This window comes from Cuculus canorus, chromosome 7, assembly GCF_017976375.1.
Source record: "Cuculus canorus isolate bCucCan1 chromosome 7, bCucCan1.pri, whole genome shotgun sequence".
In the NCBI taxonomy this organism is placed as follows: Eukaryota; Metazoa; Chordata; class Aves; order Cuculiformes; family Cuculidae; genus Cuculus; species Cuculus canorus.
This window is the reverse complement of record NC_071407.1, coordinates 38,055,308-38,079,809: the sequence shown is the minus strand read 5'-3', so window position 1 is coordinate 38,079,809 and position 24,502 is coordinate 38,055,308. Positions and strand designations below refer to the sequence as shown.

General features: G+C 42.7%; 1 protein-coding gene across 11 annotated transcripts in view; it reads left to right on the top strand.

The window, feature by feature from the left end:
- Nucleotides 1–24,502, top strand: part of PCDH15 (protocadherin related 15) — an 855,028-nt gene that overhangs the window by 419,601 nt on the left and 410,925 nt on the right. For 2 of the 11 annotated variants that reach the window (XM_054071961.1, XM_054071954.1), the window contains exon 5: nucleotides 14,917–15,047. The exons of the other annotated variants lie outside the window; for them this stretch is intronic. The gene's annotated coding sequence lies outside the window, so the exon portion shown is untranslated. The remainder of the gene's footprint in view (nucleotides 1–14,916; nucleotides 15,048–24,502) is intronic. 11 annotated transcript variants of the gene reach the window in all.

The window sequence follows — 24,502 nt, the reverse complement described above, 5'->3', positions numbered from 1 at the left end:
CACTCGAAGCTGCTCATTCTTCCCATCAGGGTCCTCCCCCAGTTCAAAGAGCTGTTCTCTCTGGTAAGGATGGTCACCCTCTTTGGAGCGGGATTGCTCTTTATCTTAGTGGGTATTGCATCCCAGGCGCTTTGTTAACCTCTGTCTGCACCGGTTCTGGGTCTTAAATGCCCAGCTGCAGGGGGGTGGCTTTACCCCTCTGGCTTGAGTGCAAGGGCTTCCTGACATTCATGCGGGATCACAGGGACTCGTGAGCCCCGACTTGACTGTACCACCTGTAGTCCTGAAGGGCAACTTCTGTGCCTTCAGCTCACCGGCACCCGAACCGCCCCGTGTGGGTACAGGGTTTGCAGTGTGTTCTGCAAATTGCCTTTGGTATCCCCTCAGGAGTGCCTTCAGTATTCCCCAGGACAGCTCCTGCTCTCACTCCTGACCCGGGTGCAGTGGTGCCTCTCCTACGCACCAGGTACTGGCACTTGAGCCAATTTGACGGCATTGCCAGCTGTGCTTTGGAGAGAGTAGTGTGCTCGCTGGGCTAGGTAGTGCCAGAGCCTTTGCCAAAGCTTGTGGACCTGTGTGTGAAGCCTGAGCATCATTGGTAGCTCAAGCAAATATCTCACTCGTTCTTTGCACGATTTGATGTGGCTCTTGGATCGGAAGCCAGACTCTTGGTTTCTCTGTTAGGGCAAACATTTACATATAACCCCTGAAGAATGTGGCTTAACTTCAGCAGATTTACAGGAATGTGAAATTAGTAAATAGCAGCAGCGCTGATGTAGTCTTTGGATTCTAGTTTGCAAGCATCTGGGGGGTCGGTCGATTTGCACAGAAAATGAGACAAATCTGAGTGTCTGATGGGGGGTAAGGAAAGGTTTCTGTACTTACTGCTTCACGACACAACCTACATGATTGTTATGAAATGAACTGATGAAAGATATTATTCCTACCGTCATTAGGATGCAAGTGTTTTCTGAATGTGCCAGATGTTTGGCTTTCATTATCTGGAAGTTTCTTTCATTTCATTTCCCAGTGAAAGGGAAGCTTGAGCACGTCCAGCAGAATTACAAACAGTTTCCTGTACGGACAAAGAAAGCAGCATACTTAATGAACTGCATCATGGTAATAGTAAGTCCAGCTAATGAATGCTTTCCCTGTTATTTTGCAGAGGTGACCGAGTTACATTTTTCTGATTCTGGATCACTGAATCCGTATGGATTATTTGTCTGAGAAAGGCTTCCTTTTATTTTAATATTTGGGAGGAGCTTATTCAATACCCTATAGTTTACAGTCAGATTTCCGAGTTATTCGGAATACCTTTATAGTCAAATCTGGCAACAGGCATGTCCTCTAAGATGCGAGCAGCTGAAAAAGTATCTTCACTAACAGTTTTTTGTATTTATTCTGGAGAAATCCAGTGAACGTTTTTTGGTTTTTTTCAAAGCACTGTAATACTAACTCCAGTAACTGTTTTTGAAAGTAGTAGTTTGTGTAGACGGAGGGGTTTCTGATGGTAACCAGCTAGATAAGACTTGCACATTCAACACTACTCGCCGAAACCATGACAGACTCTTTTGACTCCATGGAATAAAGCAATCATTGTATTTACTAGAGTATTCCCCAAATATGTTGTACTACTGGACTGTTTCGGATACCTGTGTATCCTTTTATTTCTAAGGATTAAAGAAATGATTTTAGAGCATTGAAAGGCACTTGATTAGTCAGATTATCGCTGCCCCAAGTGGAAGAGATTTGTTCTTTCCAGTGGTAGAAGAGGAGAGAATTTGTTTTGCCGGGTACTTTCTGAAAGCTTTCCTTTAGCTGGCCAGTGGGGGGCTTTGTCTGCAGTGATTCAGCATTTAATGCTTGCCATAACTATCTGGGAGTGATCTGTACTGCAGCTCCCGTGTGATTCATTAGTTTTTCCCGTGACTGGAGTGGAGAACCTATCGGAAGGTAGTTGCAGCCGAAGGGAAGGCTGGAGTCGATGCCTCACTGTTCAAATGCAAGTTGCACCTTGCAACAGGTGAACCTTTAGGACTGTCCTATGATTGGTCTCCAGTCTAGAGGTGAGAATATCGCTGAAGGCTTTTGTGGTGCATTTCCAACAGGAGGAGGGGACTGCACTTCCAATGATCTTTAAAAGATTTTTCTCACCCTATTTGCTGTCATTGTTTTGCTGTGTGGTGCTTTCCAGAGCTGCTTTTCTCCCAGGAGTGGGGGAAATGCACTGTTAGTTGTATAGCAGAGGTATATAGAGAGTTGCCATTATCATGTTGGCATCTCTGTCTGTGATTTCTCAGTGCTCTACTACAGTGGCAAAGGGAACTAAAGGATGGCAGAGCCATCTCTCCAAAATCAAACTCAGGGGGATCAGTATCCCCATACATTTCATCTTCTAGGAAAGGCCGTGTGGAATTACTGCAATGCTTAATCATTTCTCCTTGAATAACTGGAAAGAATTAATAATATCTTGAATTATAACGTATCAAAAAATGATAAGGCAGACAGCGAGTATAGAGATCTTATCTGTGCCTGCCTCATAAGTCTCAGCTTCTGGGGCTGTTCTGTGCAGAGTCCAGATCAGCTCCTCAGTATCTCAGGCTGGGTTTGTTAGGTAATATGACACTTTACTGCAATCCAGTGGGTTTCCATAATTTTGATTGGATTGGGTATGAAACAATAGACTGATCAAGATCACTTTGGTGTGTAGGTGACGTTGCAGGTACTGGCCATAGATACTGCGTTTTCCACGCACTTGGTGTGCTTGCTTTTCAGAAGATCCTTAAGTTTCTGTTAGTTATGACCTCAAATCCTTTTTGTTAGGGAGTGGCAACTTGAGAAGGTTCTGTTTGTTTTTTTCTTCATATTTTCTTGAAGACAGCTGTGCAAGAATTTAGATTGAACAAAAGCAGGAGAGCGTGAAGGGGAGGGCAGTAGATGTGAAAGGAATGAGAAGAAGATGCAAAGGTAAGACATGCTAGAGGGTGAGGATACAGAGGACAATGAGAGGGAGAAAGAGAAGCGAAATCTTTAATAAACACAAAAGCAGGCTGGACCAAATGAGTGCATTTTATTCTCCCACAAGACTGTTCTGAGGAGAGCTGTACAGCATTTGGTTCTGTGTCGTTGGTGGAAGCGGGAATTACCCTTAATTGGAATGATTGTGTTCCGTAATCCATTTTGAAACTACAGGAAAGCCGTAGGGTTCACGCTATGACACGGAGCGATGTGTTGTACTTTCAGTGTGATTTCTTTGCCTGTGTTCACTGTGTTAATATGAGAAGCAGAAAGAAAATTCAGTGTTTAGTGTCTAATATGTATAATGCATACGTAGGTATTTACTCTTGTCTGTGGGTAACTGAAACAGGGAGGGGTTTATGCTTAAATCAGATTGAAATACATCTATGCTATTGACCCAAATCAGCCAACCTTTGAGTACTCTAGTGATTTCTAAGTATTAGAGTTACAATATGATATATACAGCTATTTTTTCAGAAATAGCAAATGTTTTGTAAAATATGGTATTTTTATATATGTATGTACACATTCATTTTCCCTTATGTACAACTGAAATAAGTAAGAAGGAATGTAAAACATTTGGATTTGCTAATGCTATTAGGAGAATAGCTTCTCTAGGGGATTAGAACAACTATCAAACCATTCATGAATGTACCCCTCTCTCTCTCTTGAGAAGCGTCATGTACTCACTGCCTTTCTCGACTGGTGCTGTGTGATCAATGCTGCTTCCTCAATCCTTCCAACAGGTTCTTTATCTGGTGCTTGGACCTCTTGCCCTACTCTCCCTCTCTTGAGAAGGGAACGGGAGTGTTCTTTGTACTTGGTGGAAAGAGAACTTTGTTATTAGTATTGATTTGATGTCACAACTGCAAGCAAAATATTGGCCATATTTTCTAGCAGGAGCTGGGAAAGAGTAGTGTTGCATTCTTTGTGTTGGTACTGATAAGCCTTATAAAATTCCAGGAAATCTGTGTCTCACAAAATGTGGGTTATGGGAATTAACATAACTTCTCTTGCTCTCCCAAAGAAGATTTTGGAGCAGTTACTGTTTTTTGTTAAAAAAAAAAAAAAAAATAAAAAAAATCCCATTTTGCTCAATTACTAACATTGAAGTATCATTAAATAGACATAAATTTCTTGAAATTCAACACAATGATTTTTAGTGATATTGAGGGTTTGAGAATATATTGGAAAAGCCAATAAAACTACAGTCTTTTTCTTACATGCCATTCACTTGATATAAATATCTCGATTACAGTTAACTAGTTAGTTGGTGTTCAGTATTTTATAAAATAAATGTAGAAAAGCTGATGCTTCAGGAAGTGTTTGAGATGCCAAGTAAATTTAAGAACAAACCCCAGCTTGCTTCTCATAGCAAGAATAGTTATAGTATTTCATAAATAATTGTAGAGAAGGGATGTGGATGTTTTTTGCTCAGATGTTTTGCATTAATGTAAGTTATTAGCATACATTAATGTTATTTATTTTAGATTGTCTCTTAATATGTACCTTCAAGTGTCCCTCGGGGGTCTGTACTGGGACCGGTGCTGTTTAGTATCTTCACCAATGATATTGACAGCGAGATCGAGGGCACTCTCAGCAAGTTTGCAGATGACACCAAGCTGAGGGGTGCAGTTGCCATGCTGGAAGGACGGGATGTCATTCAGAGGGACCTGGACAGGCTGGAGAAGTGGGGCTGTGAGAACCTCATGAGGTTCAACAAGGCCAAGTGCAAGGTCCTACACCTGGGTCAGGGCAATCCCCGTTTCCAGTACACAATGGGGGATGATGTGATTGAGAGCAGCCCTGCGGAGAAGGAATTGGGGTGCTGGTTGATGAGAAGCTCGACATGAGCCGGCAATGGGCACTTGCAGGTCAGAAACCATCCGTGTCCTGGGCAGCATCCAAAGCAGCGTGGCCAGCAGGGAGGGAGGGAGGGGATTCTGCCCCTCTGTTCCTCTCTTGTGAGACCTCATCTGGAGTATTGTGTCCAGTTCCGGAATCCTCAGCGTAAGAAAGATTTTGAGCTGTTGGAACGGGTCCAGAGGAGGCTACAAAGATGATCAGAGGGCTGGAGCACCTCCAGTATGAGGACAGGCTGAGAGAGTTGGGATTGTTCAGCCTGGAGAAGAGAAGGCTCCCAGGAGACCTTAGAGCAACTTCTCAGTATCTGTAGGGGCTACAAGAAAGTTGGGGAGGGGCTGTTCACAAAGGTTTGTAGTGATAGGACAGGGAGCAATGGGGATAAACTGGAGAGGGGCAGATTTAGACTGGACATGAGTAAGAATTTCTTCACCATGAGAGTGGTGAGACACTGGCCCAAGTTGCCCAGTGAGGCTGTGGCTGCCCCATCCCTGGAGGGGTTCCAGGCCAGGCTGGATGGGCCTTGGGCACCTTATCCGGTGCCACTGGGCATACGCTAATGCCATCTGTGTCCCAGTGCACAGACCAGACTCTGCGCAGCGCAACGTAACTCACAGTATGATTCTTTCACTTGCATCTCAGCATTTTTTATACTCCTCTTTCTTCTTGGGTTCGTCAGGGTTTTGAAACAAAAGTAAAACTCTCCATCCTGCAGAGGAATGGGAATACTTCCATGCTTATTGTTTCTGGAGTTTTAGCTATGTGTACAAAGTTTCAGCTGGAAGGGTAGTGTTTTGTACCCACCTGAGGTGTTTGGTGATTTCACGGGAAAACTTTACCTGACTGTTAAAGAAACAGCCTGAGGTCAATGCACGAATGTTTATAGGGGACGGCAGCAGCACTAAGTCCATAAACTGTACAGACCCAAAGTCTTTTTTGATATATTTTTTGTTGTTTTCAGAATTTTAATTAAAATAATGCATGTTCTTCTGGTGGCTTCAGTAGAATACGTCCGTACAATGCCATCCATGGCCAGAACTCCTGTGCCTACTTCTTTCTTCTTCTGCCACTTTTCTTCTCCCAGGCTGCTGAGGGTGGGCACACCCCTGCAGGCAGTGTGGGGGAGGGCCCAGCAGTTGTGTTTCTGAGGAGGTGCCCAGAGAAGAAGAGGTATTTGAGGTGGGGAGAGTTCAGTGGAAACTGGAATCGATCAAGGTAACAGTTAAGTGGATGGTCTCCATTTGTCGTTGTTTCCACAGGTGCTTGCTTGCTCCTTACTAAAATTAGCAAGACGTGTTGATGAATGGGAATGCAGCAAGGCAATATCTTCTTGATGCAATAACCTGTAGCGGCAAGTCATGCTTTCAGCCTGTCTGTACCTGTGGGATGGGAAAACAGTGCTGGTTGGAAAAGGAAGGGCTTTTTAAAGAAAGATAAATTGGTGCTTTGCAGAAACACCTTTTCAGGCCGGAGTCAAATACTTTAATGGTATCCATGTGTTAAAAATCCGCCTCCCACAGGCTGTTTAGCTTTGCCTGACTGATGTTTGTCAGTGGAAGATGTTCAAGTTGAGCATTCTTGTTTCTCTCTTTTTATAGAGAAGAGGAATGTGTACTCTTGCTGTAAATGACAAGCTTAATCAATCTGAGTATGCCATTTATCTAATTACAATCGGAGATTATTAGTTTTTTAGGTAATCCTTTAAATTAGATCAGAAATCATTTTGTCTTACAGCTTGATGATTTCTTGCAAACAGAGGTTTTTTTTTCCCTGTCTAGAAAAATGAGGTGTAGTTTCACGTCCTGCTTTCAGATATTCCCATTGAAATTTTGTGCCCTGTGGCTTCTGAGAAGCTTTGTTACATGTTTTTAAGGCAATGTATGTTGTTCAAAGCACTAAGTTCTGTGCATACATGAAATTACTGAGTAAATCTTGTGTACAAAGGTTGCCAAGTGGCTTTGTGACTTATGCTGGAAGTAGATTGTTAAATTCTTGTTATAGACCTATTTGGTTTATACACCAATCTGTGAGCAGCTCATGGAAATGCTTCTCTTCTTTAATCCTCTCTTGTGTTGTTCCATGTGATTTCTGCTTTTGCATGAACATTGTTTTGGTGAACTTAATCTGCCTCTCCCCCACGGTGAGAATGAGAAGGGTGCAGCAAGGGCGGCAACACTAATCCCACCTCCCCCTTCAGCTTCTTTTCCCCTCTCCTCCCTTTGCTCTGTGCAGCCCAGATTCTCTCCCCGAGATAGTTTTAAGCTCAAACCACAGCTTTTGCTTCCTTTCAGGATCTCAGAGCTGTGTGCAGTTCATGCAATATACAGTAGACTCCTATTTATAGCAAAGCTATTTTTCACGGCTTGCTTTCAGGGCAAATTGCGCTTCTAATTAAGCACTACAGCTCTCCTATCCCATCTACCTGTGTTCCTTGCTCTGCCTCTCTAAAATCTGCTCTTGGTGGTCAGTTACCTACAATCGTACATCTGCATTTCTACATGTGAGTGTGCTACATTTATAGTAATATTTAAATTCCACCATAGAGGCTCTTTCTGTTGGTTATTTTAATTCAAATTTACATTTAACACATTTAACATCTTTTTTTTTTCTTTTTTTTTTTTTAATTTCAGCAAACAAGCTCTGCCATTGAGGGCAGTATATCACAGCTGCTAATCACATACTGCGCCTGCAGTTGTGAGCCCTCCCACTGGGTGAAGAAGCACTCAGCTTCCCCCTAATTGTGATTAGTATTCAAATAGTACCGCCAGAAGCCATCATTCCCCCTGTTCTGCACACTTCGGCCACAAAAGCAAGCTCACTTCTCTCTGCGTATTTTTCAGACAGTGAGGCTCGTATTTAAAAGGAGAGGAAAAAAAAGAAAAAAAAAGAAGAAATGAACTCGGTGAATGCTTGCTGTTGCTAGAGTGTTTTCTTTTTGAAATTAGAATGCTTGCACATTTTGGGCATTTTTTACCCAACCTACTGTGAGCAAATGGAATGTTTTTGTGTATTCTATTATTGGCTTGTGTTGGGCTTGTGTTGTGGGCTTTTCTTTGGTCAGGTGTTGATGCCTTGTATGAAACGCGTATTCCAGTAAATCCCATTTTGTCTGTTAGTAATTTTTGTTGGAGAGCTAGGAGTGCGGAAGCGTGTATTTATTCCTGGGTTTTGCAGACCACTGATGGGTTAAGTACGGACTAATTTTGGACTGGGTCTTCAAAGATCTTTTTTTCATGAGGCATGAACATACTGTAAGGCATGGCTGCGTGTTCCCTGAAATGTTCACCTTAGGTGATCTGTAAATTCTTGAATTCTCTCATCTGTAGGGTCTCTTGGAGCCTGTTGTCAGTGCAAGACTTGAAACACAGGGTAGGGTACGTGAGCTCCCTTTCCAGTGAGCTCATTTCTAGTGCCTGAGAGTAACCCCAGCTGTAGTGCCCTGAGGTTGCTCACTGTTTTCTTTGCCTGCGGCTATTTGGGTTTGTAATTCTGTGTATTCTCTGTGAAAATAAAGTTGCAGGAGTGTGGAACAGTTCCTGAAGATGGGCAAGCCAGTGGGATGAAGCTTCTCCCAGTGTATTGGATGCAGCTTGATGGTGCAGAGCTGAGCTTTGGGTGCTGCTCAGCTGTTTCCAGTTTGGTTATTGGAGCTGTTGCTGCAAAGTGCTTTGGAAGTGAGCTGAGTCATTGTAGTGCCATTAATTTCACTCCTGATGTTGCCTCTTCAAAATAGCAGGTAGTTTTGAACTTCATTCCCATATCACGACTGGTTGATGCTGATATAAATTGCACATCATAATCCATTCTTTTAGATGCTGTCAGAATCTTCATCACAAAATGTCACCTTCAATTTTTCTTGCCTGACAGAGCCCTAAGCCCCCGCTGCTCATTCCCAGTAGGTGGTGATACCGTTGCGTTTTGCTTCAGTTTCTTTACAACTATGCTAGGTTAATCCTTAAGTTTTTCAAACTTTCCCTTTTTGGAAGCTGTTTTTTTCACTGCAGTCATTTAATAGGCTGAGACTGTCTTGGTCATAGGCACTGATGCAGAAAACATGTCTTAAAACGTACCTGTGCTTTGTGAATGACAGCAACCACAATTTATGGCCCTTCCTAGGAAGACTGCACAGGCAGTTTTAGGCTATAGAGTGACACAGGCAATATTGCTTAATCAGTTGTTCCATAAATTAATGAAGGCTTAAACTTTTCTCATTCTTAGTATATTGCATTTAATAATCCCATTAATTCTCAGAGGCTAGAAAGAAACAAATTACAGGCTTTCAAGATTTATAGTTTTGGCATTTACAGGCTGCAAATCCTGCTTTGTATTCTTGTGATTTTTACAGAATTTTTAACCTCTGGGAAACTCAACAATTCTAAGTCACGCACTGACAAATGTAAAATAAGACCCAACTTGCCCCAGGGTGCTGGTAAGGATTCTTTGTGGGCTGCTCTTTGGTTTCTGAGCTCCTTCAAATAATTTCTAAAACTTGGCTACTCAGAAACACCAATAAGCAAATATCGGCATTTTCATGAAAGTCTAAAAGTTCCAGAACTCATTGCTTTTGGAGCATTGTCCTGATTCCCAGGAAAAACTCAGCAGCAGTTAGCTAAGAAAATTAGAAAGTGCTGCATGGATGTGATGTAGATGTATTTGGGACATCAGGATAAAATTGCTTTGTGCGTGTCCTCCACTGGAATAAATGAATGAGCTTTCCTGGCAGAATAGTTCAGCTGTTGAGCTCTGGCAGTGTTTTCCAGCATGGGTTAGGCAGAAACACACAACTGAGACGAATGGGCAATACTTGGGTTTTTTGATATAGTAAGTGGCAGAGCAAAAAGGTGAAAATTGTTCCCTTGGCCTTTTGTCTCACCGAGTGTTTGAAAGTGAAATGGGAGCTGTATGCAAAGGTGGAACAAGGCTTCACTTAAATTCAAACACTTTAATGTCTCAGACTTCCCCAGGGTGGGGAAGGGAGGAGGGGGTGTGAAGTGGCCGACAGGTAAAGTGTTTGGGAGCAAATTAATCTTGAAAATTTAAATGTTGCTGTTTGTCATGGCGATTATCTTGCCTTCTTGACACCTAACCAACAAGGTGGTTTAAAAGGCTTCGGTGGACGTGCCACAGGCGGAATTGTTAAGTCGCTCTCTATGCCTTTTCATGGTGGACACAGTATTACAGGTGTGTGTTTCATGAACATAGAATCATAGTATAGTTTGGGTTGGAAGGCACCTTAAAGCCCATCCAGTCCCACCCCCTGCCATGGGCAGGGACACCTCCCACTGGATCAGGTGCCCAAGGCCCGTCCAGCCTGGCCTGGAACACCTCCAGGGATGGGGCAGCCACAGCTTCCCTGGGCAACCTGGGCCAGGGCCTCACCACCCTCATGGTGAAGGAATTCCTCCTTATGTCCAGTCTAAATCTGCTCCTCCTCCCGTTTATACCCATTCCCCTCGTCCTATCCCCACAAGCCTTTATGAACAGCCCCTCTCCAGCTTTCTTGTAGCCCCTTCAGTTACTGGAAGGTCGCTCTAAGGTCTCCTGGGAGCCTTCTCTTCTCCAGGTGGAACAACCCCAACTCTCTCAGCCTGTCCTTGGATGGAAGGTGCTCCAGCCCTCGGATCATTCTTGTAGCCTCCTCTGGAGCCATTCCAACAGCTCTATAGCCTTCTTATGTTGAGGGTTCCAGAACTGGACACAATACTCCAGATGAGATCTCACAAGAAAGGAACAGAGGAGCATAAGCAGGTTTTGCTTGTCTGGTTTTGGCTGCTGGTAGTTGATTCTTCTGGTTCCTCATCAAAGTTTCTTAACTTATATAGGTTATTAAAAAAACCCCAATAATCCGTATTTTATTCTGCAATCATAGTTGCTTCTCAGCCATATGAAACCCAGAGTTATTTGACGGTGTACTACAGTAAAACTGTGTACAACATGTGAAGTGTTGTAATCGCCTTGTAGCACACGCAGGACTGAAGGTCAGACTGCTCCTGAGAGGGACTGTGCTGTGGAGGAAACAACCCCTGGAGTGCAGGTGTGCATCCCCTGGAGATGAACCTGCTGCGCCCTGAGGGAAGACACCTGCCCCATCATTAGTGGGGCTGAACACCTGGAGAGGGGCGAGGGTGTGCAGCCCTGAGGGAATGGCAGGGCCACGGGGTGGCTCGAGGCGGAGAGGGGGGTCTGACTGCCTTAACATTGCATCAGAGCTTCTTAAAGCCAGAATCGGAACCTGGGAAACCCAAACTCCTGCTGCCGTAAGGAAATGTAAGAATCTGTTTAAAACTATGGAAGGTTTGGTTCTGGGGAGGTGTGGGCTTTGCTGGAGACTAACTGGCAGGAGAGGAGGAGGAAGAAGTGGTGACCTTAAGAGAGACTTTGGCTTTTGATATTGTGTGAGAAAATTGGGGAATATAGAGTGTTTTTTTTTTCTTTAAAGTGAAATTTTAAACACTGTGAAGTTTACCTGTGGTTGATTTGCTCTGATTTTTTTTTTTTTTTTTTTTTTTAAAGGGAAGAGTAATATTTCTGCCTGCATTCTGCTTGGAATGTAGATGTGCATTATTCCTTTTCTCTCTTGAGCTCTAAAGTCTGATGTATTATTTGTTACTCTAGTATTTAGCAGTCAGACCTTAAAGTCAACACGTAAAGATGGTATAACAGCCTGGCTTAAATGTTTAGATTTAATAAATGTTCCTTAAGAAACTGTTTTTTTGTTTTTTTTTTTTAATTGGAGAACCGCAGGAGCAATTAAACAGTACCTTTTCTTCCATTCCTGATGTGCCTGACTTGTGTAGCCGTTGTAAAATATGGGCATGAGAGCAGCTTTAGGGATGTTACTTTACAGAGCACCTGTACAAACAATGTAGAAAAACTAAGACATAAATTAAAGTGGGCCTCTGATGCTTTTTTCTCCTTAGAGTTTAGTTAATAAACTGGTTTAAAGCCAAATAACTGCATCCTGTGGAAAATATTTTCTCCTGTCTTAGCTCATATTTAACGTGGGGTTTGAGGGAGAAGAAAGCAGCTTTGGTGGTTCCTATATGATGATAATGGCTGGAACGTGTGTGTTTGGGGCTGGTGAAACTTCCCTCTTGCTGTGTGGTCAGGAGCTGGAGAAGCTTCTGCTCCTCATGCCTCGCCGCTGTGTGGAAGAGTGCTGTGAGACGCCTCGCCAAAAAGAGCCATCCAGCTGCAGGTGTTACGGGCGTTTCTACATCTTGCTGAGGGGAAGTCCAGAGATTATCAGCATCTCATTTGATTACAAACTGAATCGCTATCAGAGATCTTGCTGACTGCAGAACCCGTTTTCTTTTGTACGCACACAATTACCTGTTCAGCCACCTAAGCTCATAGGTGTGTACACCCAGGGCTGGGTGTTGTGTTGCTCAAGTTGCCAGCAGCCTGATTTATCTATAACCCTCTTCGACCACACAGTGTTGTCAGATGTAAACCTAGCTGCTTTCAGAGATTTTCAGGAGTGAAGGCTTCTGGTCTTAGAGTGGCAACATGGTTAACTTCAGCTCCTTGAAAAGGAAGAGCAGCTTAAATTGAGCTTAAATTGAACCTGATGAGAACGCTGCGATAGTGGGTATGCCATGGGAGGAGGTACGCTTCAGCTGACAGTACCTCCATCCTGGTTTTCTTAAGCCTTGAAATAATCTTTGCTGTTTGAACGAGTGCGGTAGAGCCTGGTGTGGTTAAGAAGGGTTGTGAGAAAGGTGGGTTTGAACAGCCTTTCTGTGTCTGGATGTTCCTCGGAGGTACCTGCCAATGTCCAGTGTATCGATAGCATTCTGCAGTATTCTCAAAAGACGCTGTAGGAGGCTGTGAGAAACACAGGCTTATTAGAAGAGTGAGTTGCAAGAATTTCTGTAGGTAATGAGGTGATTCTTGGGATAATATAGGCAAGTACTTACATCAAAGTGTTCCCTGTAAGTAATTTTCTAACCTTTGACTGTCGCTGTGGCTAGCAAGAGATGACAAGATAATAGCAGAAAACTGTCTAAAACACAGTATTATATTCTGAAGGAAATGCTGTCTGTTCAGTAGGATGTACGTGTGTGTGTTTATGGACTTCCCACCGTGCTGTGGGAGAGCTCAGGGCTGTGCCTGCAAGGAGAGGGGAGCGATGGCAGCGCTGGTTCCCAGGTCGGTTCAAGAGCCCCTTGCAGGACCTTGTCTGAGGAGGTCACGGGCAGCTGGAGTGGCAGACTTTGTGCATAGCTGCTTTGCTTTGAAAGTGAGGAGATACTTGACTACTTTTACATTGTACTGTCTGCTGGTTTATCGTCATTTACCAAAGGGTTAATTTGTCCTTTAAGCAGACTCTCAATACTCTTGAGTCTTGAGTAGGATATATAATACTCAATACTACTCAATACTCTTGAGAAGTTGATGCACCTGTTTCTATCTTCAGGTATCATGAAAGTTAGTCTGAAGCCGCCATGCGTATTAAAAATGGAATAAACTAATTCACAGTTAATATTCTTGTGATCAGAGCTTTATTTTGTTCTTGTGGGCTTCTTAATTGTATACTTGTCTGCCCTTATTTCTCCAAACAGTAACTGTTTTTATACCTCCATTTTTCATGCACAAATTATTGCTTTATTCTAGTCAAACTTTATTAGCAATGTTAATAAGAAAACAATTTTGAAAAGGACATGAAATTCATTGAACTGATTTGTTTGTTGTGGTTTTTTAGGTTGCATTTTAAGGTACTCTCTTCCAGTTTTCAAGTATTTTTGTTCATTTGCCTTTTACTTAATGTTTTTGCATTAGCATCAGTATTGTCAAAGTCAGCAGATGGGCAGTTTGTGTTTAACCCTTGGTTTCAAGTGGTTAGGGTTTGCACCATGATGCCTACCTTGTATATTCTTCCTTAAAGATACAAAGCCCGAATCCTCGATGGTCCTTTCTTTTGGAAAGGTCTCTTCTTATTGAAATGCAGTAGCTGGGTTGAGTGATCTTAATAATGACATAATCTTAGGTGAGCTCAAAAGGTTCTCTTTCATCCCCCTCTGGAGACAAGGCAAAGTGCAGTTTGTGGCTGCAGACCTCACTGGAGCTCAGGTGCTGCCTTTTCGCAGAGGTAAGGAGACACCTGTGGCTGAAGAGCTTCTGTGCTGATCAATGTGGGTGTGCACTTGGCTCTTCTTTTTCTTCAGTGACCTTTCTCATTGCCTAATATTTCCGCAGGTGTTTGTGTTTTTTTTTCCCCACTTTTAATTGCTTTATTGCATCCACACAGTGGCTTTGAACTGCAGGGCACCGCAGCTGCAGAAGAGCTGGGAACTGGTCCTGCCAGACCTGCCTTGAGACAAGAGTGGGAAAGCAAGAGCTTAGGTCTCATCACATCAGCTTCTGGCAAACAAGGCAGAATGATGAAGGTGGAGAGCTGCTCTGCTCAGGATTGGTTTTATTTTTCTCTCCTTCCTGGAGAAGACGCTGTTGGCTCTTGGTCATTAGGTGGATTTCTTTGTAGTATGGCCGGCTCCTTCTCCAAAGGGGCTGAAGGAAGAGCAGGTGGCTCTAACAAGTATCATTTCTGCTTCCTGCATATGCAACAACAGATACTGAGCTGTGTGGGCCTGGAGATTGTCGTAGTTTTTAATACCCAGTGTTCCTTGGGCACGCCCAGGACTCTGCTGTGCGTCGTAGTCTTGCTCTAAGTAGGTTGAGATGTTGTGCCCTTCTGCTGAATGTCTGAAGCTTAGGTGCACCTTAGGGACATGCAGAGGCTGCTTCCAGGCACAGCACTTGCAGGGTGTTTAGGAGCCTTTGCCAGTCCTTGCTCTTTCCAGGTGGAGTCTGTAGGCTGAACGCGTTGGTCTGTAATATTGAAATTTGGGAACTTAAAGGCTGCTGGACAAACTCGGGAATGCTACCACAGGCTTCCATCGTCATTCTGGGGAAGGTCAGTAAGCGAGAGCAGGCAGGTGTGAGGGGATGGCTGCTGAGGAGGAGGAGAAGGCTTACAAGCATCTTTATTGCTGATGTGACACCCTTTGCTGTTGGCTTTGCTTCTTATTTCAGGTACGCTTTACTGATTCTCAGAGCTGGGGTCTTCCATCATCATCACATCTGAGCCAGAATTGTCTGAACTATCTGCTTCAGCGCTAGCATCTCCGCAGCAACACGGGCACAGTCACTAATGCATCAGAAAAGTTGGGTTATGCCTTTTCTTTTGCTTATGATATTTATTACTGTCTTGGATATCTCCACAGCTCAAGATTTCTCTGTTTTCCCACCAGATATTTGCCACTGATTTGGAAATGGAGCGTCCAATATGCCTGCTTTGGTTTATGGCAAAAAAAAATATGTGCTGGAAGACTATTCTCTATATGAGATAAATAGGGACTTGCATGAGGCTGTAATTAAAATGTGAGAACCAGAAGTGCATGGATCGGGCACGCATACGGGTTCACACTCCCTGCCCCTCTCCCAGCATTCTCACAAAAGCCTAATTAGTGTCTTTGAGAAGGAACATAATTTGCCTAAAGAAAAAAAAATCTTCAACTAGTTTGTTACTTTAATCAGTAGACTGGGTTTGTTTGGTTTTACTGAGAATAACACGTTTTGAAAGGGAATGCCCATATCGTAGTTGTCTTTGATTTTATTTTGTGCAACCCTAATTATATCTGCTAATTTATATCTCATGCAACTAAGCTAGGGTAATAATAGTCACACTGCAAACTGCACAGCAAGTGCCAGCTAGGATTTGCTTTTTGGATCTTCCCAGTGAAAATAAGGTACTGCTCTAGAACAGGCAGAACTAAAATAACATAATTTTTTTCCCTCAGCTTACATCTGTGTTGTTTTTAACCCAGTTTTAATGAGACACAGTTTCAAATATCAGCTTGTAGCTGTCATGTGAAGTATAAGGATGCTGAAAACTGGCATTTCTGCTAATCTGGTTTGGAGTTGTTCTGTGTTGAGTCAGGGGTGTCTGGGAAGTGTAAATGTGAGGGTGTAGATTCCTTCACTACTTATGTCTCTAGTATTCAGGAAATCTTTGAAATGGATATTTCTTCTAACTGTAGAAATGGATGTAATGCTTCCTTCTTATTACATCTTCACTTGGTTGCTTTTCAGGATATTTGTTATGCTGCTTCTACAGCACTGATCATTCTGTGTTTTGAAATACAGTTGGTTGGGTTAGTTTTTTGTAATGATGTTGTACCCAGTAGCTGTTCTTTTACAGTAGTTTTTCCAACTACCTTAATTTTACTATACATTTTTTGTCTTTTCCTTGAGTTGCCCTGTCTTTTTGAATTCTAGTCCCGTTTTCCTTGTGAAGCGTATCTGCCAAAGTATGGACTTCAGGTCCCTCTTACCAGGATTCTTGTGCTTCTGTGAGCTCTGAGCTACGTGGATGCTTCCCGCTTTGGATTTTGGGCTGTAGATGTTTAATGGGTCTCATCCCACTACTGTCCTTGGTAACGTGGATATGTCTTTCCTGATCCAAAAGCTTAAGATTGTCTTTAAGGCTCCTGGCTGTTGTGAACTTTCACAACTTGAGTTAAAGAAAAAAAAAAAAAGAGAGGAGGGGAAGAAAGTGTGTGATGGTTACTTTTAGGAACGTGCCATCCATTGAAAAAGCAGCTGTCCACCATTAACTTCAGACTTATCCATGGTCATTTACCATGTTAGCTGTATGTGATGAGGAGCAATTGTGGTTTTGAGCATGTCGGATTGTTTTCACTGCACAAAGGGAAGAGCAGGGATGGATGGAGAAGTCCAAGCTTTTATTCATTTTCATAAAAAAAAAAAAACAAACAATTTATAACCCATACTTCAAAGACACATTTCTGAGGGGTTGTTCAGTGTTTCTGTAAGTGATACACAAACTCACCAGTGACAATGCTTGAAGTGAGCAAGTACTCACTTGTATGAGCAAGTACTCATAATATGCTAATTCCAGTGTGGGAGATCTTGGTCAGAAAGAATTCTGGGAAGTGACTCTTTTTTTCTGTTGGTTAAAAACACATCCCCCTCAGAAGGACAGTAATTTGCATATGCAGTGGTTTCGTGCCTGGAGAAGGGGTTAAGATCTCTCTTGTATCTCTGTTCTTGCCTTGCTGTGAGTGTACAGAGCAGACAGGAGTGTGTGCTTTGCATTTCATTAGAAAACCTAAAACATCGGCTGCTTTACAGAGCACATTTTCAGTTAATGTGTTGTGAATTATTACACATAGCAGTACTTGCAAGTAAAACAAGGAAGAATTCATAGTTTTAAAGATTGTCTTTTTGCAGAAGGGAAAAACCTCAACTAACCTAAACGTAAAAACTTTTAGAGCAGTGATAATTTAGTTGAAAGAGCTCTTCAAATACAGACTATCGACTAAACTTCTAAAATCCACAAACATTTGTTGCCAAGAGAAAGCTTTTTTTTCCTTTGAATTTGCTCGTCAGATGTGCCACGTGAATAGTCTCATCTATCAGCAATTATCATTGTGGCAAATGGAGAAGTAGAAGATATATGGTAAGGGGCACATGGTTGAAAATGGAGACTAAATTGAATGGGTTTTCCTTTTACAGGGTTTTGCGAGTGTGTCTCTTGTTCTTGCTGTTGTGCATGTGTACACTTGCTTTCCTTGCAGCTGAGAACTTGGGGCAGGGGGGCATGTTTCTAGTTGGTAGCCTTAATGAGTGTTTACCCCAGTGAAGACACCAGAACATCTGTGACCTGAAAAATAGTGTCATTTTCACATCTTTGAAGTGCAGACTGTACTGTTTACAATTAATATATACATGTAACTTTTTGTGAGGGAGAGACACATTTCTAGCAACAAATACTTTTATTAATTTCAGTGGGTTTACTTTTCTTGAAGCCTTTGGGTTTGATTTGGTTGTTTGTGACAGTGTTAGGTTGTTTATATTCATAAGCTGCTTAACTGGAGACGCATTCAGGCAGTCTAAATTATCTTGAAGGCCCTGAGCGTTGTGTGATGGTGTGGTTTCTTTAAAGTTGTGACCTATCTCCTTGCTGTCCTGACCAGTTAATGCTCACCGGAAGAGTTTTCTTCCATTTTCCCAATACTCCTCTTCATCAAAACTCTTGGACTTCGGTGGAGACTGTTGCCCTATAGCAAGAACCCCGATTGCAGGATATTATTGCAACAGTTTGTTTGATTTCTGTACTTCCAGGGCAAGGGAATTCAGATTCATCCAATTGACTACAAGGTTTAATAAGGAATAGTCTGTTTATCCCACAAGGTGAAGAGTTAGATGATGGACTGCAGCGCTGGAAAATACAGATGGAAAAGACACAACCTTTATGATATGCCTGACTGCCATCTCTGTTGTCATGTGTCATACCACTTTGGATTCATTAGTGTCATGTTTTGTCTGTGGGAACCCAGAAAACAGCTCACATTCACTACAAGCCCCTGGATAGTCAGAATTGTTCCCTCTTTCTGAAAAGAAAGCTTTTTTTGGCTCTTCCCTCCTTCAAGCATCTAACTTTTGGATTTGTACTGGGTATGACTGAGTGCATTAAGTTTTCTTTATGATTTTTTCCCTTCATTGTTGTGCTTTGAGATGCAGAATTAAAACACACGGGATATTTTCTCTCTCTTGGGAACTCCTCTGATTGTGTTTTGCTCTTCTGTGTATGTTTGGGCAGAAGTGGATCATGGTAGCAGACATCTACAATTCACGTGACTAATGATACAGGTTCAACCATTTTCAATGAAATGCTCCTGAATGCGAGTGATTTTATGATGAAATATTTTTATCTGCGGCATGATGCGTGTACATGAAGAAAATAACTTAGGAACTACTGATGTGCATAAATACACAGTAACAATATATTAAGTGGAATAGAGAGAGTAAAGAAAAGGAGGAGTCTTGAGCAGGGGATTATAGCAGCCAAGAGCTCAGTCCCTTTTCTTTTTATCTGCCTCTCAGCTTTGTGTTCCTCCCGTCTCGGTACCCCTGCGGTGCCGATGATACGTCCTGCCCTGGTCCACTCCTTCTCCAGCACCTTGTGCTGTCGGCTGCAACTTGGTGTCTCTTGTGGGGCAAGGCAGAGGCTAGGTGAAATCTGGGTTCTTTATCTGGCACCTCCAGGATGAACAGAGAGTAGCCTGTGTCCCCCTCATCTTCTGTGCCTTCCTTTTTGCTCTGTTTTGCTTTAGCCAGTCAGAATGTAAGTTCTGCCTATCCACGTGGAGGGAAATCTCTTGTGTTCCCCAAAAGCACTGGAGGGAAGCAAGTAAACTAATAGTTCATTTTGATGATCTAAAGAATGGTGGCTTTGATGCCAGAGGAGATAATACCGTCTTTCTATGGATCCTTGTATTAATGTGCAGGAATTTGTTTTAGCTCGTGTTGCTGAGAGACAGATATTGCTGAAAACCGTGCATTGGCTTCCTACCCATTGTCCCTCCCACAAATTAATCTTTAATATGTTATTTCTGTTAATTTCTGGACCATAATTACTGAAGAGCTGAATTCTGGTGATGGTTACAGTCTCTCTTGGTAACTGCTAGTGAAAGTCACAGGGAACCCAGTTTTTATTACTGGAAGCATAGTAGAGTGCCTGCTTACACTCCCTGATTGCCTGTAATTTATCTGCTTGGGCCGATTTCAAGCAGCTCTGTAGCAACATCTGAACTACTTCAGTATTTGTTACGTGTCCTTCAGGTGAAGTATTTTGTAAAATTCAAATAAATAGGAAGATTGAGTGGTTTTGCTGCGACCTTTGTTTGCCAAACTCCTCATCAGTCTGTTGAGATGAGGAGAAACTGGAGAATGAGCCATCTCATTTGAATGGTTTGTGCACATAAAAAAGAGTGAAGAACAGGGATAATGATTTTAAGCTGAAAGAGAGAAGATTTGGATTAGGTATTAGGAAGATTTATTTTTTTTTTCCCAGTAGGATGCTGAGGCCCTGGCCCAGGTTGCCCAGGGAAGCTGTGGCTGCCCCATCCCTGGAGGAGTTCCAGGCCAGGTTGGATGGGCCTTGGAGCCCTGGATCCAGTGGGAGGTGTCCCTGCCCACGGCATGGGTGTTGGAACTGGATGATTGTTTTAAGATCCCTTCCAGCCCAAACCATTCTGTGATTCCTAGACTCCAGTAAATTCTCTTCAGATGATAATGCTCCTAATAAAGACAGATGTTTTAAAAATTAATTATTTTTATTTGCGAAAAGTTTTTAGTGCTAGAGGGTCTTTATTCTTGCAGTCAAATGTGTAACAAAATATAATGGCTGGAAGTCAAAATTCTTAAAGTTCAAATTGTAAACAAGCTGTAAATATTTTACTGAAGGTAATCAACCATTGAAATAAATTAGCAAGGGATGTTATAAATTTCTTGTCGCTTTGAGACTGTTCATAACTAGAAGCCTTTTTAAAACATGTCACGCTTGAGCCCCGGCTTGCTGGAGTTTGCCTGGCACGGCTTTGTTAAACAGAGTTGCCAGTGTTGTGCCTGGCAGGAGCAAGGTGTTGTGCGTGGTACTAAAACATGATAGCGTTGGGAACGGGCCCAGTGTAAAATAAACACACAATGGCTTATTGGCGTTAGGTGTGCTTGGGAAGGTGCTTCTGGCCATGCATCGGATGTTCTTGTTTGTTGTACCTGGAGGGTACGGGTTTGGGAAGCAGATTTAATGGCACTGGTGTAGTGGTGGAGCTGCTGTGTTTCCACAGGATTGATCTCAACAGTCCATGCTTGGGAGCGCAACTGCGTTCCTCACCACACCTGCAAATTTTTGCCTCATACCCTCATGTCAAGGGGGGGGTTCTGCGTGAAGAAGAGTTTTAAAAGATGCTTTATTTTGGAACAGGCTGTTTCAGTGGCCTGTGTGGGTTTGCTTCTGTTCTGTCCCTTACATGGGACACTAGAGAAGGGATCAGTTGAATACAGTATTGAATTGCAAACCAAGTCGTGAGTTAGAGGGGAAAAAATACACATAGTTTGCATAATGGTACATATCACAAACAGTGTTTTTACTTTTGAACATTGATTAGTTAAGCATTTTAATTAAATAATGTTAGATATATGTTTAGGAGTAGATTATTATTAGCTTGGCAACATTAGTTTAGTGTTTGTTTATAATTTCTCAGAAGGGGTATCAAATGGAAGAATTTTGGCTAAATTGCTGAAGGCTATTCGTAATACTCTTGAAATACATTATTACAAATAACTATAAGGTTGTACTATATACAATAGTATATAATACTCTATAAAGTCATCAACTACAAGTGGGTTGTTCTTATGTTAACTTATTTTTAAAAAAACCAAGACTGTACAATTCATTTGAATCTTCAGCAGAAGAGTTGACCACTCTTGGTGTTAACTGTAACTGTCACAACTGAAAGGTTATAGGACAAAACAGCCCAGAATGTTTTTTCGTTGTGGAATTTATATTAATATACTTTCAGTTTTGAAAGGCGGTGGAAAGCCAAAAGTAGCCTCAGCCTCACAGTGATAATGTTCTAAGACAAAGCCACAGTCCTCTCTGACATCTGCAGGTAACCAGTAGTTACAAACCATGAAATCTGTAATGGGAACTCCCTTAGTACTCAGGAGGTCACCAATGAGTATAAGAATTTAAGGCAGAAACGTTTATCTACAGTGTTAAGAAACCAAATGAAAATAATTTGGCCTCTTGTGTGTCTTATTCCAACCACTCAGCTCTGCACATCTCACTCTGAATGGCAGCAAAACCTGTGGAATAAGCTTTCTGAGGGGAAAAAAAAGGATTAATTTGGCCTATAGCTAAACCCATAGGAAGAGTTTTGAGGTGGTAGATGGTTAGTGATTCTGGCCGAGGACAGAGGGGAGACCTTTGTTTTTGTTTTGATGGCTATGTATCTTATTTCATTTTCCCCCACAGAAGGAATGTTCCACACATGGAACCTTCCAAGAAAAGCACATTTATGTGACTCTACTACAGTATCTTTTAGTTTAGGCACATTTACTACTGTTTTCTGGCAGTCGGAGGTCTGAAAAAAATGTGTTTTGGTGATTGAAGTTAGAGATAATTACCATTAAGTGAACACAGAATTAAATACTTGTCCTCTTGCACAGAGTAGTGGAGTACTGTACTTGCAAGTACCAGTCTCAGTAGCTCTGCTGAAGCTTCCTGGAATTCATGGTCTTCATCTTAATTCAGAACTGCAGTTTGCTACGGGAATCAAGAATGAAGGCCGTGCAGATTGGATCAGCCTGATCAGCCCTGGGTGGGACTGGATTATCTGGCAGCAGGTTCTGTCCCTGAGGTCCCTGCTGCTGGCAGGCAGAGGACAATTCTCTCCAACTGAAAAGAGACCACAGAGGGCAGATGGGTCTCAAATGAAACCGCTCAACTTTTTGCCTTTGCCCATGCTTTTGTTTTTTGTTTGAGCTTTACTTGGCTGTTTTCCCTTGCCTACTTGTGCATGAAGTACCACTAGAATTACAAAGAAAGTGGATGGATTTGGCTGTCTGGTAACACCCCGTTCTGAAGTTTTTCTCACCAATGGACAATTGAGTATATATAGAATGTTACAGTGCGTGGCTGGGAAGGGCAATGTGATCCATTCCTGGGAAGGGAGCCGGGCGCATAGTTATAAATATGATTACCACCAATCTTTGATGAAAATAAGCAAAGCCACATTTGCTGAGTATCCAGTCTTTCTTGCCAGTTCTTTCTGAATCATCAGATTTTCAAAAGAGCAATAAAAATTGTGCAAAGATCTAACTTTCACAGATAATCATCTTTAAGTGTGGCAGTTGTCATCTCTGTTCCCTTATCTTTGAGGCTAGATAGATGTGTGTCTAAATTGTTGACTTCTCCACTGCTCTTGGAATGAGTCATGGCCGGAATTCAAAGTGTAATGATCAGAAGCAGGGCATTTGGTTTTGTGAGTAATTTTTTTGGGGGGTGATGCTGTGTTTGAGGGCTTCCTGACTTCTGGCCAGTAGGTTGCTCTTTGGGAAGGAGTACGAGCAACCATGTAACTGGACCCCATTGTTGCTTCTTGTGTATTAGATCTTTGAAGGATCACCTCAATGTGGTTCTTGCACACACTCTTGAACCACTGTGAGAGGAAAATCTGCCTGCTGATCAGTGAAACCCATTCTAAATGTTGGCTTTTTCTCATGGTGTTCATTAACGAATCCTTCTGTACCAGACAACATAATATTCAGCAGCTGCTCGAAGGAAATCTATACGTCCAGTCTCTGCCTCTCTTCAATTGTCACTGGTTAAGATTTTAGAAGCACTTTTGTGGCTGTTGTTACTTTTCAAATTAACATTAGATTCCTGCCTTGCAGTGTGAAAACATTATTTCTTATTTTTTTAACTCTGAATCTTTAGTGCACTGTCCGTGAGCTGCATGGGGAGACGTGAAGTGCACTGTATCAAGGATAAGTGTTGGTTCTGTAGTTGCTGGTGGGGAGTAAAGAGCACAGGAGGAAGAGAGAGCAAAATCAAATATGCTTGGAAAGGTGAAATGCTGACTGCAGCTGTGGAATAAGGGTTTGTAAGGGGAACGTAAAGGGAATCTGATCTTGAGAAGGACTGGATTAAAAACTATAATTTCCATAAGGGCAAGATGGCTCTTAAAAAAAATACTGACTTTTGATGTACCAACTGTTACATTGATTGATGGGAGCTGTGATCTCCTATCGCTTATGAGTAGTTTGGAAAAATTATTTGTAAATATCTAGTGGGAAATAACTGTGAATGCATAAGAGGCATATTTGTTTCAGTTCTAGTTCATCTGTTGTCCAGTGTCTACTTACCTCAGAGAGATTTGCCAGTAGAGGGATAACGTGGTGTGTCCACCATTATTCTGTGTTGCTTAGGGAATGCCTGGATGGTAGTTCTGGTGTTACTACTTTAGCGTTGAAGTCACTTGCCTCGCAGTCTGAAACTGTAGAAATGTGTGTTTCTGCAGCCCTGCAGAGGACTTGGGAATGTTGGTTGATGAGAAACTCTGTATTAGCCAGCAATGTGCACCTGTAGCCCAGAAAGCCAACCGTTTCCTGGGGGGCTTCACAAGAAGTGTGATACCAGCAGGTTGAGGGAGGGGATTCTCCTTCTCTCCTCTCATGAGACTGGAGTACTGTGTTCAAGTCTGGACTCAGCGCATGGATCTGTTATAGCAAGTGCAGAGGAGGGCCATGAAGATGATCCAAGGGCTGGAGCACCTTCCCTTCGAGGACAGGCTGAGAGAGTTGGGGTTGTTCAGCCTGAAGAAGAGAAGGCTCCGAGCAGACCTTAGAGAGACCTTCCAGTACCTGAAGGGGCTACAAGAAGCCTGGGGAGGGACTGCAGTGATATGATACGGGGGGATGGCTTTAAATTGGATGGGGGCATGTTTAGACTAGACAGTATGAGGAGTTTCTTCACCATGAGGGTGGTGAGGCCCTGGCCCAGGTTGCCCAGGGAAGCTGTGGCTGCCCCATCCCTGGAGGTGTTCCAGGCCAGGTTGGATGGGCCTTGGGCACCTGATCCAGTGGGAGGTGTCCGTGCCCACAGCAGAGGGTGGGACTGTATGATCCTTAAGGTCCCTTCCAACCCAAACCATTCTATGATTCTATGAAATCCTCTTTTCTGTTTGTCGCCTGCTTTCCTGAATAAACTGATTCTGCTGTTGCAAGCTTGCAGTATTTTGCCAGCATG